Source organism: Equus caballus, chromosome 8 (genome assembly GCF_041296265.1).
Source record: "Equus caballus isolate H_3958 breed thoroughbred chromosome 8, TB-T2T, whole genome shotgun sequence".
Taxonomy (NCBI): domain Eukaryota; kingdom Metazoa; phylum Chordata; class Mammalia; order Perissodactyla; family Equidae; genus Equus; species Equus caballus.
In genome coordinates this window covers 69091686-69105392 of record NC_091691.1, presented here as the reverse complement: position 1 = coordinate 69105392, position 13707 = coordinate 69091686, and the positions used below count along the sequence as shown (strand labels likewise).

At 34.9% G+C, this 13707-nt stretch overlaps 1 long non-coding RNA gene across 1 annotated transcript in view; it reads right to left on the bottom strand.

The window, feature by feature from the left end:
• The window catches only part of LOC138925395 (uncharacterized), a 68703-nt gene extending 57294 nt beyond the window's left edge, over positions 1-11409 (bottom strand). Inside the window, exons 1-2 of the long non-coding RNA XR_011441486.1 lie at positions 11152-11409; positions 10766-10802 (exon numbers count right to left, since the gene is read on the bottom strand). This is a non-coding gene — a long non-coding RNA (uncharacterized lncRNA). The remainder of the gene's footprint in view (positions 1-10765; positions 10803-11151) is intronic.
• Between the last annotated feature and the right edge of the window lie 2298 nt (positions 11410-13707).

The following is a 13707-nucleotide window of genomic DNA, read 5'->3' as shown; positions in this document are numbered from 1 at the left end:
TCAGTTGCATTATTGATATAATAAACAAAATACAAAACAGCTAAGGTGAGAACTATAGGACAGATTTGACAATAGCTACATACTTACTCAAATGCAACAAAGAGAGAAACTAATGACACATTTGGAGAGTGGCGAAGCCTACACTGTGAATTCCCCATTCATGTCTCCCCCGACAAACACCATGCATTTGCATGTGGATGATTTTTTTATTGCAATCTCCTACGGCTTTTTGCCTGCGAGCATTCCCTGGCTGCTAGAACATGCCTAGACCATACACAGAAAATGCTGCAAGTGTCAAGGAACCAATGTCCATGGGAGCAGCTTCAATAAATATTATATGGGAGTTGGTGGGTAAAGGCCCCAAATTTTGAGCCATGTTCAACAATACCTCCCTAGAAGTCCCCAAGAGTATTGAGCTCTAGTTGCTCACAGTGGTAATTTGCTTTTGATTTCAGCCAGTAATGGCTTCCTGTCTGTTTTAGACTGCTGTGACTGCCATAAGTACCACAGACTAGGTGGCTGAAATAACAGAAATTTATTTTCTCACAGTTCCAGAGGCTAGAAGTCTGAGATCAAGGTGTTGGTAGGGGTAGTTCCTTCTAAGGCCTCTCTCCTTGGCTTGTAGGTAGTCACCTTCTTCCATTGTTTTTGCATGGTCTTCCCTCTGTGTATATCTGTTTTGTGCTAAATGGTGTCCCTCCAAAATCCTTACGGTGAACCTCTAGTCCCTAGTACCTCAGAACGTGACTGCGTTCTGGAGACAGGGTCTTTAAAACATGACTAAGTTAAGATGTGGCCACTAAAGTGGGTCCTAATCCAGTCTGACCGGTGTCCTTATGAGAAGAGGAAATTTGGACACACAAAGATACCAGTAATGCTTGCACGCAGAGGAAAGACCATGTGAGGACAGTGAGGAGGCATCTGCCAGCCAAGGAGAGAGGTCTCTGGATAAATCAAAAGTACCAACACCTTAATCTTGGTCTTCTAGCCTTTAGAATTATGAGAAAATAAATTTCTGTTGTTTAAATCACCCAGTCTGTGTTATTTTGTTATGGCAGCCTGAGTAAAAAAATAATACAGTGTCTGTGTAGGACATCAGTCCCATATTGGATTAGGGCCCACCCGTATGACCTCACTTTACCTTAATTACCTCTTTGGAGGCTGTATCTCCGAACACAGTCACAGTCTGAGCTGCTGGGGTTAGGACTTCGAGATATGAATTTTGAGGGGGACAAGATTCAGTCCCTAACACTGCTTTCAAAGCTCATACTCACCTCGCGCCTAGGCATGCTTCCCTGGGATCATTCTCTAATAAACCAGTTGCTATTTACTGTTTGCCTAACTCTGCTTTTGAGGAGTCTCAAGCTAAAGTAGTTAAAAGACCTGGAAAAAAAAAGAAGGAAGTTGAAAGATGTTTTAAAAAACTCATAGAAGATGAGACTAGACAGAAAGAGGGAGAAGTGCTTGAAAATATAGTGTAAATTGCAACTTAAAAATTGAAGAACAACATGGGTTTTCAGATGAAAGATTACACTGAGTTCTGAGCAGGATAAATAAAAACAATGCCTTTGTAAATACATTTTATTAGTTAGGGTAGATTAAATTACTCTATAAATAAATCCTAAAATATAATGGCTCAAATGCTTTGAAGCTTATTTCTCCTTTGGAAAACCATCCAGGCCAGGTGCTCTCTTTTATGAGTGGCTCTCTTTTATGTAGCGATTTATAGACCCCTAATCCTGACATTTTATAGTTCTACCTTTGTGCAGACTTGCTACCATCCATTGCTAGCCAGTGGAATGGAAAAGGTCACAAAAACATGTGTACTTTCTTTCCTTCTTTTCTTGTTTATCACCACAATAAGTCTAGTTAACATCTGTCCCCATACATAGTTATAAACTATTTTTTTTCTTGTGATGAGTACTTTTAAGATCTACTCTCTTAGGAACTTTCAAACATGCAACATAGTATTATTAACTATAGTCACTAAGCTGTACGTTACCATGCCTACTTTCTTAAAAGCTGTTTCATTGTAGAGAATTTTACCCCTTGGCCACCCTTAATTGCAAGGAAGCCTGGGAATATAGACTATCCATTTGCCTGACTATGGTATAATTGCTATCAAAGCAGGAAAGAATAATTTTGTTGGATACAAAGTGTTTCTGTCTCATTACAGTATTACAGAATAAGAATTGCAAAGACAAAAACAAAACAAAACAAATCAAGAAACAAAAAAGAAATTCTGAAAATTTATCATGTATCAGAGACAGATTATTTACAAAGGGACAACAGTTAAATGACAAGATAATTTGCATTAGAATCAACCTTGAAAATTGTGAGTGACCCTCTTACTTATGAATTCTATACCTAACTAATCAATATTCAAAAATGAGGGTGAAGTAAAGTATTTACCCTACTGAAGATATTATCTATCAAATATGTACATTTGAGTACAAAAATGCACATGATAATGACAAATTTGAAAGTGATTAAACAAATTGGATCTAAAAATGCTTGAAAACAGTAAATATTCTTTTCCATATTAAGAATTTGTTTCCTGCTCTATTGAGGGATATGTGTTGCTTTACATGAAAGTGTTTGGATTTTATCAAATAGTTCTCTGTATCTCTCAAAGACATCTTATAATCACTTGCCTTTAATCTTTTAGTGTTTTGAATTATAACAATACTTTTTCTCATGTTACATCATTTTCCATTCAATTTAGTTCCTCTGATATCTTTTAAATATATTTTAAAACTAGGAATCCAAAAATAGAGAGTACAACTCCTTTTCAGTATATGTGAAAATATTTGCAAATAATATTTCACACATCAGACCATAAGGAAGACCTCAATGAATTAAAAATGGGAACAATAAAAATAGCAGTCAGGAAAAAATAGTAATTAACAGCAAATTTTAAATGTACTTCTTCTAGAACTGTATAAAATCTCTATTAAACCCCCAGGGAATAAAAGGGAAATAAGAACAAAATTTCAGAATTTCTAGAAAATAACGATAATAAAACAGCCATGTTAAAATCTATAGAATATTACTAAAGTAATGGTTAAAAGAAAGTTCCTAGTATTAAATATCTGTATCAATGAATGAAAAATAAATTAAATATCCAACTCAAAAATCTGGAAAAGAATAAAATAGGGAACTAAAAGGATGCAGAAGGAATATATTAATAAAAACAAAAGCAGAAATTATAAGTAGAAAAAAACAAAGCTTAAATTTAATAAATACATTAAAAATGACATTTAAAAACATCAACCAAATGCAAAATTCTAGTTTAAATAATGAAAAAGAAGAGACTAAACAAATTAACCAAATTAGAGAAATTTTAAATAAAATATAAAAGGAAAACTATTTACAAAAATATTAACAGGATTTCTCTTGCACAATTCTACTTACACGTTTGAAAATCGAGATAAAATAGATTACTTTCTAGGAAAATATAATTGACCAAAACTAGCAGCACTGGAGATAATCTAAACTGACAAATAACCAAAAGGAATTTGAGGAATTACACTATAAAATGCATCTCTCACAAGTAAGTTGCATAAACAGTTTCACAGGGAAATTTTATCAACTTTATAAATATCAGATAATCCAAAGAGGAGGGAAAAAAAAGCTTCCAAATTCTTTTATAAAGCAAATAAACCGTGGATACAAAAATGTGATTGAGAATGAACACAATATGAAATTTATGAGAGATCTCAAATATCTATATTGTTGCAAAAGTATTAAGGAAAATAAAAGCAAAGACAATGCAACAACCATTAAAAATACACTTTAGCAAACTGAGATTGATGCCAGGACTACAAGACATTTTCAATATTAGGAGATTGCAATAAAATTATTTGTTATATTGATAGATCTATGAAGAAAAATAGCATAGAGATCACCATAAATTCTTACAAAGTACTTCACAAAATCATACATATTTATCAATCTGAGCACCAAAGTATTCTAGTAAAATATTTAGAAAAAAAGTTAACAAAAACGTGCAAAACCTATATAATGAAAACTTTAAATCACTGTTAAAAAATCCTATATTTGAAAAAAATGGAAAGAAAGCTTGTCTTTCTATATCATGGCTCAACAGTACCCAAAAAAGGTAAATTCTTTTTGAGTTAAGCTTGATCTTTTTAAAAATGTCAACTTTCTTTTTGGAGTTAAAGTTGATTATAAAGTTTATGTGTATATATTTATTTATATCTATATAGACATAAAACTCAGAATAGCCAGAAAATCCTTTAAAAAACAAGGCACTATGTTCAGTTGGAAATTATAGGGCCTCTTTAAGTTAAAAATGTGCAATATTTATGCATTTATCAATAGGCAGACCAGGGAAGTGGAATAAGTCCAGACATAGAAATCAACTTGAGTGCATTTAACAATTTGGTATATGATAAAGCTGCCATCTCAACTCAATAGTTTAACGTTGGAAAATTGAATAATCATCTGGAATAATATAGAATCATATCCAAATATCACATTATACACTAATATAAATTTCAAATAAACCAGAAGTCTAAATGTAAAAATGAAAATAAAGAAGTTTTAGAACAAATATAAGAAAATTATATCATTGTTTTGGGCAGAAGAAAATGTTGTGACTCAAACAAGAAGGTAATAAAAAAGAAAGAGACATTTGACTACATTTTTTTAATGGAAAATTTTGTATAGCAAAAAGACCACATGCAAAATCCGAGGAAAAGAGACAAACAATCAGAAGATATTTGCAACTTATAGTACAAATAAAAGGCTCATGTCTTTATATACCAAAACTTCTAAATATCTAGTAAAAATATGGCCAATAATCTAATATAAAGTAGCCAAAAGATATAAGCAGTTCACTGAACAAGAAATAAAATCTTTTATTTATTTATTTATTTTTTGTGAGGAAGATTGGTCCTGAGCTAATACCTGTTGCCAACCCTCTCTTTTTGCCTGAGCAAGATCGTTGCTGAGCTAATATCTGTACCAATCCTCCTCTATTTTATGTGGGATGCTGCCACAGCGTGGCTTGACAAGTGGTGCTAGGTCCACACCCAGGATCCAAACCTGCAAACCCTGGGCCACCAAAGTAGAGCATGTGAACTGAACCGCTATGCCACCAGGCAGGCCCCAAGAAATAAAAATCTTATACATGTGAAAAAAATACTTAACCTTATGTATAATTTTGAAAAAGCATATTAAATCATATTGATAATGCTTTCTTGTGACTCAAAAGGCCAAAATTTGAAACACTGGGGAACATCTATTGATAAGACTTTAGGGAAGGAGGCACTTTTATATATTGGTTCTTTGAGAAGATCAACAAAATTGCAACCATGTAACTAAACAGAACAAGAGAAAAAAAAAACCCATTTAAATTGCCCAAATTAGAAATGAAAAATAGGACACCACTACAAACCCTACAGAGACTAAAAGGATTAAAGGAAATACTATATCAACAAAGGAAGTAACTTAGATGAAATGAACAAATTCCTAGAAAGAAACAAATTAACAAAAGCTGAACCATGAAGACAGAAAATCTGACTGATCTTAAACACGTAATGAAGTTAAACAGTAATTTAAAATATTCTTACAAATAAAAGCCCAGGCCCAAATGGCTTTGGTAAGGAACTCTGCCAAATATTTAAAAATGAAATAATACCAATCTTCCTTAAGCTCTTCCAGAAAATAGAATATGAGAAAACATTTCACATCTCATTCTATGAGATCAGTATTAATCTAACAGCAAAGTCACACAAAAACAGTAATTAAAAAAAAGAAACTACAGATCAATATCTCTTATCAATATAGAGACAAAAATGTTCAACACAATGTTAGAGAATTGAATGTAACATCTGGAAATCATTTAATGTAATGCATAGTAATAGAATATAGGACAAAAATCAGATGATCATCTCAATAGATACAGAGAAAGCATTTGACAAAGTTGTAAAAACTCTCAACAAACTAGGAATAGGAAACTAGGGAACTAGGAAGGGAACTTTCTCAACATGATTAAGGTCATTTATGAAAAACCTATAGCTAGCATCATAGTTGATGATGAAAGAATGTTTTCCTTGTGATATAAGAAACAAGGCAAGGATGTTCACATTTACAATTTCTATTCCACATCGTAATAGAGCCAGTGAAGCCAGGAGCAAAAAAGAAATAAAAGTCATTCAGATAAGAAAGGAGCAAAGCCATCTTTGACAATGACATCATTCACTATGTTGAAAATCCTAGGCTACCCACAAAAACAACCCTCCCCCCAAACCCCAAAACTGTTAGAACTAGTAAACACATTCAGCAAGGATACACAGTACATGATACAGCAACTGTATTTCTATATTTAATCAATTAACAATCAGAAAACAAAAGTAGGTTATTCTATTCTCAATAACATCAAACAGAATAAAAGACTTAGGAATAAATTTAAAAGAAGTGCAAGACTTGAACACCAAAAACTATGAAATAAAAGTCTGAATGGGTGGAGAGACATCCTATATTCCTGGATTTGAAGACTTCCTATTAAGACGGCAAGTATTCCAAAATTAATCTACAGATTCAAGCAATCCTTATAAAAATCCAGCAAGTGTTTTTATTTTTTGGCAGAAATTGACAAGCTGATCCTAAAATTTACATGTAAATACAAAAGACTTCAAATAGTTAAAACAATACTGAAGAAGAGCAAAGTTGAAGGACTTATACTTTTCAATTTCAAAACTTATAAAAGTACAGTAGCTATGATAGTGTGTCATTGGCATACATATAGACACAGAGGATTGAGAGTCTAAAAATCAGCTGTTACACAAAGAGTTGACTTTTGACATAGACATCAAGGTAATTCAATGAAGAAAGGATAACCTTTTCAACAAGTTTTGCTAAGATAATTAGATATCCACATCCTAAAAGATGAATTTAAACACGTACATCATACACAAAATATAAAATTACTTTGGATAGTAGAATTAAATGTAAGAGCCAATACTATAAATGTCTTGGAAGAATACATAGGGAAAAATCTTCATGACCTTTGGTTAGGCAAAAATTTCTTAACTACAACACCTAAAGCACAATCCATTAAAAAAAAAAGCAAAAGAAAAAAATTAACTAAACTCCATCAAAATTAAAAACTGCACTTCAAAAGACATCATTAAGAAATTGAAAAGATAAGCCAAATTGAGAGAAAATATTTACAAATTATAAATCTAATAAAGGACTGTGTCCAGAATTTGAATTTAATACACAATTGAATAAATACTCCACAAAGGACAATAGACAAAAGGTCAATAAACCCATGAAAAAAATGGTTCACATTATTGGTCATTAGGAAATACAAATTAAAATTACAATGATGTAATATTTCACCCCCACTAGAACAGCCGAAATAAAAAAGACAGGAAAGAACAAGTATTGGTGAGGCTCTGGAGATACTGTAACCCTCCAATATTCCTGGTGGGAAGGTAAAATAGTGTAGCCACTTTGGAAGACAATTTTTGGAGCTTCTTAAAAAGTTAAACACAAATTTACCATATGACTATCAATTCCACCTGTAGGTATCTATTCAAGGGAATGAAAACATATGTCCACAAAAAGAGTTATATTCAAATATTTATGGCAACATTATTCATAATAGCCAAGAACTGGAAATGATCCTATCAGCTGGTGAATGGATAGAGGAAATGTGTTACATGCATGAGATGGAATGCCGTTCAGTAACAGATAGGTAGGAAGTACTGAAACGTGCTACAATGTGATAAACTTTAAAGACATGCTAAGTCTGGGATACGGAAACGTTTTCTTTAAAGGGTCAGATCATAGAGTCTTTAGATTGTGCAGTCCATACGATTGGTTACAAACACTCAATTCTGCCCTTGTAGGGGAAAGTAGCCACAGATATTTTATAAATGCATGGGTCCAGCTGTAATCAACACAACTTTATTCACAAAAATAGGAGTCAGGCAGGTTTGTTCTGTGAGTGGCAGTTTGCTGATTTCTATGCTAAGTGGGAAAAGGCAGATGCAAAAGATCACTTACTATATGATTCCATACATGAGATGTCCAGAAAATTCCCATCTGGAATGAGGATTGACATGAAAGGCATTTAAGGGATCTTTTGGGGGTGATGAAAATGTTCTAAACTTGGATTTTGGTGGCAGTTACACAACTCTGTAAATTTACTAAAATTCTTTGAATTGTAAAGTTAAGATAGATAAATTCTATGATGTTCAAATTATATGGCAAAATATTAGCATTTGTTAAAAATATGCAGTAGATGTATGATTGTAATATCATGTGGTGCACTTTTCCATATTCTTAAAATATTTCGTGATTAAAATGTGAAAAGGTAATTATGTTAGGTTCCAAACCCACATGTTGAATAGAATTAAAATAAGACTCAGAGAAGTTACATTACTCATTCAGAATGACATAACCTATTAATGCAGAGTCAAGACTCAGATTCAGACCTCCATATGTTCATGTCTTTCACACTGAATTTCATTGTTCTATTTATATAGACGGGGAAAAAACATGGAAGCAACGAAGAAATTCTGTTCTTTGTTCTCCATTTCTTTTCCTAATTTCTCCCTGTTTATCTGCTCCATAAGAAACTAGGTCACAGAAAGAAGAGTAAACTCTTAGAAATTGAGAAGGTAAATTTAAACGTTACATATGTAAACGCTGTGTTTTAGTGGCATCTTTGGTCTCTGATAACTCTTTGTCAACATTCTTTGTTAATCTAGTAAAACATTGGAAAGATATCATCTTAATACCATCCTGGATTTTTTGTTTTTTTATCATCTTTCAAATACTTAGTGACAGGTTAAGTACTAACTCAATGAATCAGCTTCACATGAGTTAATATCCTTTATTAAACATGCGCAATCTTCAAGTGTATAGAAACTTTTGGAAAAGTTGTCAACTTGCCATGACATGTTCATGATTTTTGTGTGTGTGATTCTTCCATCATTTCAACATCTGCCCCCTTCCAAAACAAGGAGTACTTTAATTCATCCCTGTTTGTACATGTTTAAAAAGTTTTAGAATTATTTAAATGCTAGAATATGCCAGAACACTAAAACAAAATTTTGATGGAAAGTTCAGTACTCATGATAGTTATTTATTATTATTCATATTGATTGCATTCCATTTATATGCTCGCCTTTGACATTTCTTTAAATTGGGAAAGTCATTAGTGTGATTTCTTTCCACGTTGATTTATATAGCTTGTTTCCTTGCTTGGTTCTAGGATACTGACTTCATTTCTCATGAAGGATACTGCAGACCATTAAGTTTAGCAATCTGTATCCCAAAAGTGTTGTGCCCAAATCATTTTTGCTTTATTTTATGAGATTTGTTTGCCAAATTTTCATGTATTAGTCTTCTAAAAGGAAAGAGGAATGTTTAGAAAAACATGAATCGCTTTCCATAGACCTCAGCAATTGTTTCTCCCACTGAGGATACTTGGAGCTATGCCCGGGGGATGAGATTTGGGGCATATTTGGAGCAATTTTCCATTCCATACATCTCATCCTTCTCTATTAGAAAGTAAAAATACAAAACAAAATGAAACAAAACAAAAACGTTAAAATCAAATAAATGCAAATCAAGGGAATGTGTGCAGGTGGTCAAGAGGAAGTATTTAAAATTTTACAGAATAGCCCCGAGCCTATTTAGTGCCAAGCTGAGTTCATTGAGATGAAATGCTGTTACTCATGCTATTCTATTAGGCTGGATTTGAAGTTATTACTGCAGGAGATTAGGTCAGAGTATACTATAAAGCCAGCCAAATTTCATCTAAGTTGTTTATTTTTACTTCTCTCTTTAAACTGTGTATGTACATGTATATAAAATAGCTGACTGCATATGAGATTTTCCATTGGTTTTAAATTACTCTTATTTGCTAAGGGGGCATAGTAGCCTGGATAGCCGAAAATTTGTGATTTAGCCCTCTGTCCTAGCAATACTTTATTAAAGATAAAGGACATTCTTTTGACTCCTCTATACTCAGATGAGCATTGTGACTCTGGCTTTTCTTTACATGGTAAATAAGTTTTAAAATACTGGGTCAGCGTAACTGGCAGTGGCTTTTAAAGAAAAGCAAACTTTTCTTTTCTGTGGAATTTTAAAGTTATCATTTAATTATCTGTGGGGAATGAAAAATGTCATGAATTCTGGACACCCGTGAAGCTGTTTCCTGAATGAGTTTGAAGAGGGTATTCAGTGTAAATTTACAAAGTTTGGAGGTACTTTCCCCAAAGCTAGAGAATTTTTCACCCCTTGAGGTCATGCATAAGTCTGACAGAAAGGTTCTGGATAAAAATATTGGGGAAGGTGGTAGATAATGATCCTAGACACAAGAATGCCAAGAGTTTCTGTCTCATGACATATGTCTCATTAATCATTTTGCACCAAAAAATGTACTGCTCAATTTAGTTACTTGCATTTTTTTTCAAGTCTCAACTCAAGCATTAGCAAACTTTTTACAGAGCTATTTTTTACTATATCACAGGCACTGTTTGAAGCCATTAAAGTATATTGATTCCCTTAATTCTCCCAAAGACTCTAGGAGGTAGATACTATTTTATTCTAACTTTACAAATGGGGAAATTGAGGCCCACAGAAGGCAAGTGACATGCCCAAGTTCATCCCAATCCTAAGAAACAAAGACAAGATAAACATAGGGTTTTTCCCTTAATTTTACCTTTTAAAAAAGTTGACACTGTATTATAATAAAGAATATTTGAAAGGAATACATTACCAGCTCTGAAGGCAACATCCAAAGGGGCATTCCAGATCTGTTTGGAACAACAGAGGCTATTTAGAAGTGTATATCCTCTCAGGGTCACATTTTTTAAGAACAACACTCCTGTGGATGCATAAGGCCTCATTTGATTTTCAAAAACAAATGCTGCACCACCTTTGTCATCTCTCTCATGCTTGTAAAAGTGATTCTTTCTCTGGGAAAGCATCTTTCACCAGTCTGTTCCTTTATCCTCCAATCCCAACACATGCAGAAACACACACACACACACACACACACACACACTCTGCTCCAATCTTTCTCTCTGTGTCAAAGTACGTGAGTGGTTGTGTCAGATTCTCATGCACTCATTTGCTCTAGAAGACTTTTATAAAGAATCCTACCTCACTCCGATCAGCAGATCTTATCCCCGCAATTTGTCACTGAAGTTAAAGCCGAGGACACGGAGAGGGACTTTCTCTAACTTAGGGCTGAAGGCTGCCCTGTCCCTGCCACCCATTGTCAGTAGGCCAGAGAGTCAGCATGTACAAGTCCAGATTCTTTGACCTCTGGCTAATCAGAAAGGAAGCCTGGATAATGAGAGCAGATTACTGCATATCTGGAGATGAGCCTGTGTGGGCATTGAGCCTCCCATTCTGGTCAAAACACAATAAGACTCTCTCACGGGTGGTAAGGTCAGTACTTACTGTTGATGTCGGCAGCCTTCAGCTTCCAGCTCAAACCATCATCTTATATAAACGCCATTATTCATTATAAAATTGCCTAACCCTCTATAGCAAGCTCTGCAGTGTTTGACTCTGTGACCTATTCTTAAAGTGACTCTTAGGGGTTGGCTCCATGCTGTGTGCAGAGAACAAATTTTTGTCTTTATTTGTTAAACTTATTTCAGTCATTAACCTCTTGCTGTAACCCTTTGATCTCCTCCTTCCACTAGTTTCAGCATCGGAATGAGAAATAATTGACCTGTTGTCTGGAAACATCCTAATAGGAAACCCCACAGTGAAGCCTTCTTAGAAGCAATTTCCTTAGTTGGACGTAAGCTTTCCTGCCCAAATCTTTGCCTTGATGTTTTCCTCACTGAGGACTGATTCAAGCACCCCAAGCTGGGCAGCTACCCGGCAAGTCATTCCACAGTTTTCTACAGGGAAGGAGATGATCACCCATCTGGGGAGCTGGGTCACATGCTCCTCTCTTAACCAAGTTTCCTGTCATAAAAAGGAAGGATAATATTTTCAAAGATAAAATTAAACAAATTCTCTTTTGTCAGCTGAATTCCCTGGCTGAGGTGGAGGCATCCAAGAAAAGAGAATGTACTAGAGCCAGAGCAGGCTCAGCCGTGTTCGCCTGCAGATGGGTCAAGGGCAGGAAGCCAGGCCACTGAGGTCAGTCACTGGGTGGCAGATCTTCCCTCCTTAACCTGAAAGACAGACAAATGCCCTCTGAAAGTGTCCATACAGGGCATTTGGCAAAAGCACAATTTCCTTCTCAAAATTTTGGATGGTCACTCTGCCACATTCTGTTAATGGGAAGGGTAGAAAGAACACTCCCTTGGCACTAGTAAGTGATTGATAAATATCTGCAGAGTAAATACTTTTACCACACAAATATTTGAATCTTTCCAGAAACTATGAATCTTTCTGGGCTTTAGTTACTTCGATTGTCAAAATAGGAGGGTGAACTGGGTGGGACCAGTGATTCTTAAAGTCTGGGACCCAGAAAACAATAGTATTATCATCACCTGGAAACTTGTTAGAAATGCCCACTCATAGGTCCCACCCCAGAGTTATTAGAGCAGAAACTTTAGGGATGTTTATTTCCTGCCATATTTTGAAATCCGTTTTCCTACTGAAAAATCACTGGGTCTCATCTCCCTGTGTCAGCTCACTGTGTCTACCCCTCTGCTACCTTCAAAATAACTACCTGATGATCTGTAGTTGATAAAGTCTTTAAACACTGCTCAAGCCGATTCAAAATCCCCAGATTCCCAGGACTCTCAGAAGAGTAATGGTATGGTGATAAAGGTTATTTGACGTGGGGGTGTGTGGGGGGGTGTGAGTGTGTAGTGTGTTGGTGTGTCTTTGGTAGCAAAGTTGAAGAATTTATTGCAGAGAATATATTATATATATTACTTTATTTTTTTAATAAGTTCAGCCCTTAACTCTTTTGAATTTAAAAGTAGTATTTCTCCACTATGCATATTTTTGAGTTAGCCTTGATAATTACTAGGTAATAGGCTCCAAGGCTCACAGAAACACCTCTCGCCTTCTCTGGGGTTCTGTAAAGCATCTGGCAGCATTGAACTAGGAAGCCAGGATCTCACCAGTACCTTTAAAGGCACTTAGGAGTAGATGATGCTATTTAGCTATTTGTAGGCCATGAAATGGTCCCATCTTTCTTGGCTTGGGACCGGTTTTATGACCCTGCTCCCATTTATGTTGTTGGTTCATAATGTTATTCAAGAATGCAGGAAGTTAGAGATTGAATAAGCCTGGAAAATGACTTGGATATTTTTACAATGTTCCTAACCTAGATATTATTAATCCTGGCTTAGTCAAAAGGAATAACTAGCCATTCAACATTTAATGTTGAGTAGACTGCACATTAAACAATTTTTGCCAATAATACTACAGTTAAAAAGAAGTTAGGGGCCAGCCCAGTGGTGTGGTGATTAAGTTTGTGAGCTCTGTTTCTGCAGCCTGGGCTTGGTGGGTTGGGATCCTGGGCTTGGACCTAAACGCCACTTGTCAAGCCATGGTGTGGCGGCATCCCACAAAAAATGGAGGAAGATTGCCACAGATGTGAGCTCAGCAGCAATCTTCCTCAAGTAAAGAGAGGAAGTTTGGCAACAGATGTTAACTTGGAGCCAGTATTCCTCACACACAAAGACACACACACACAAAAACAAGTTAGTGCTTAGTTCTCTCTCGCAAGTTATTTCA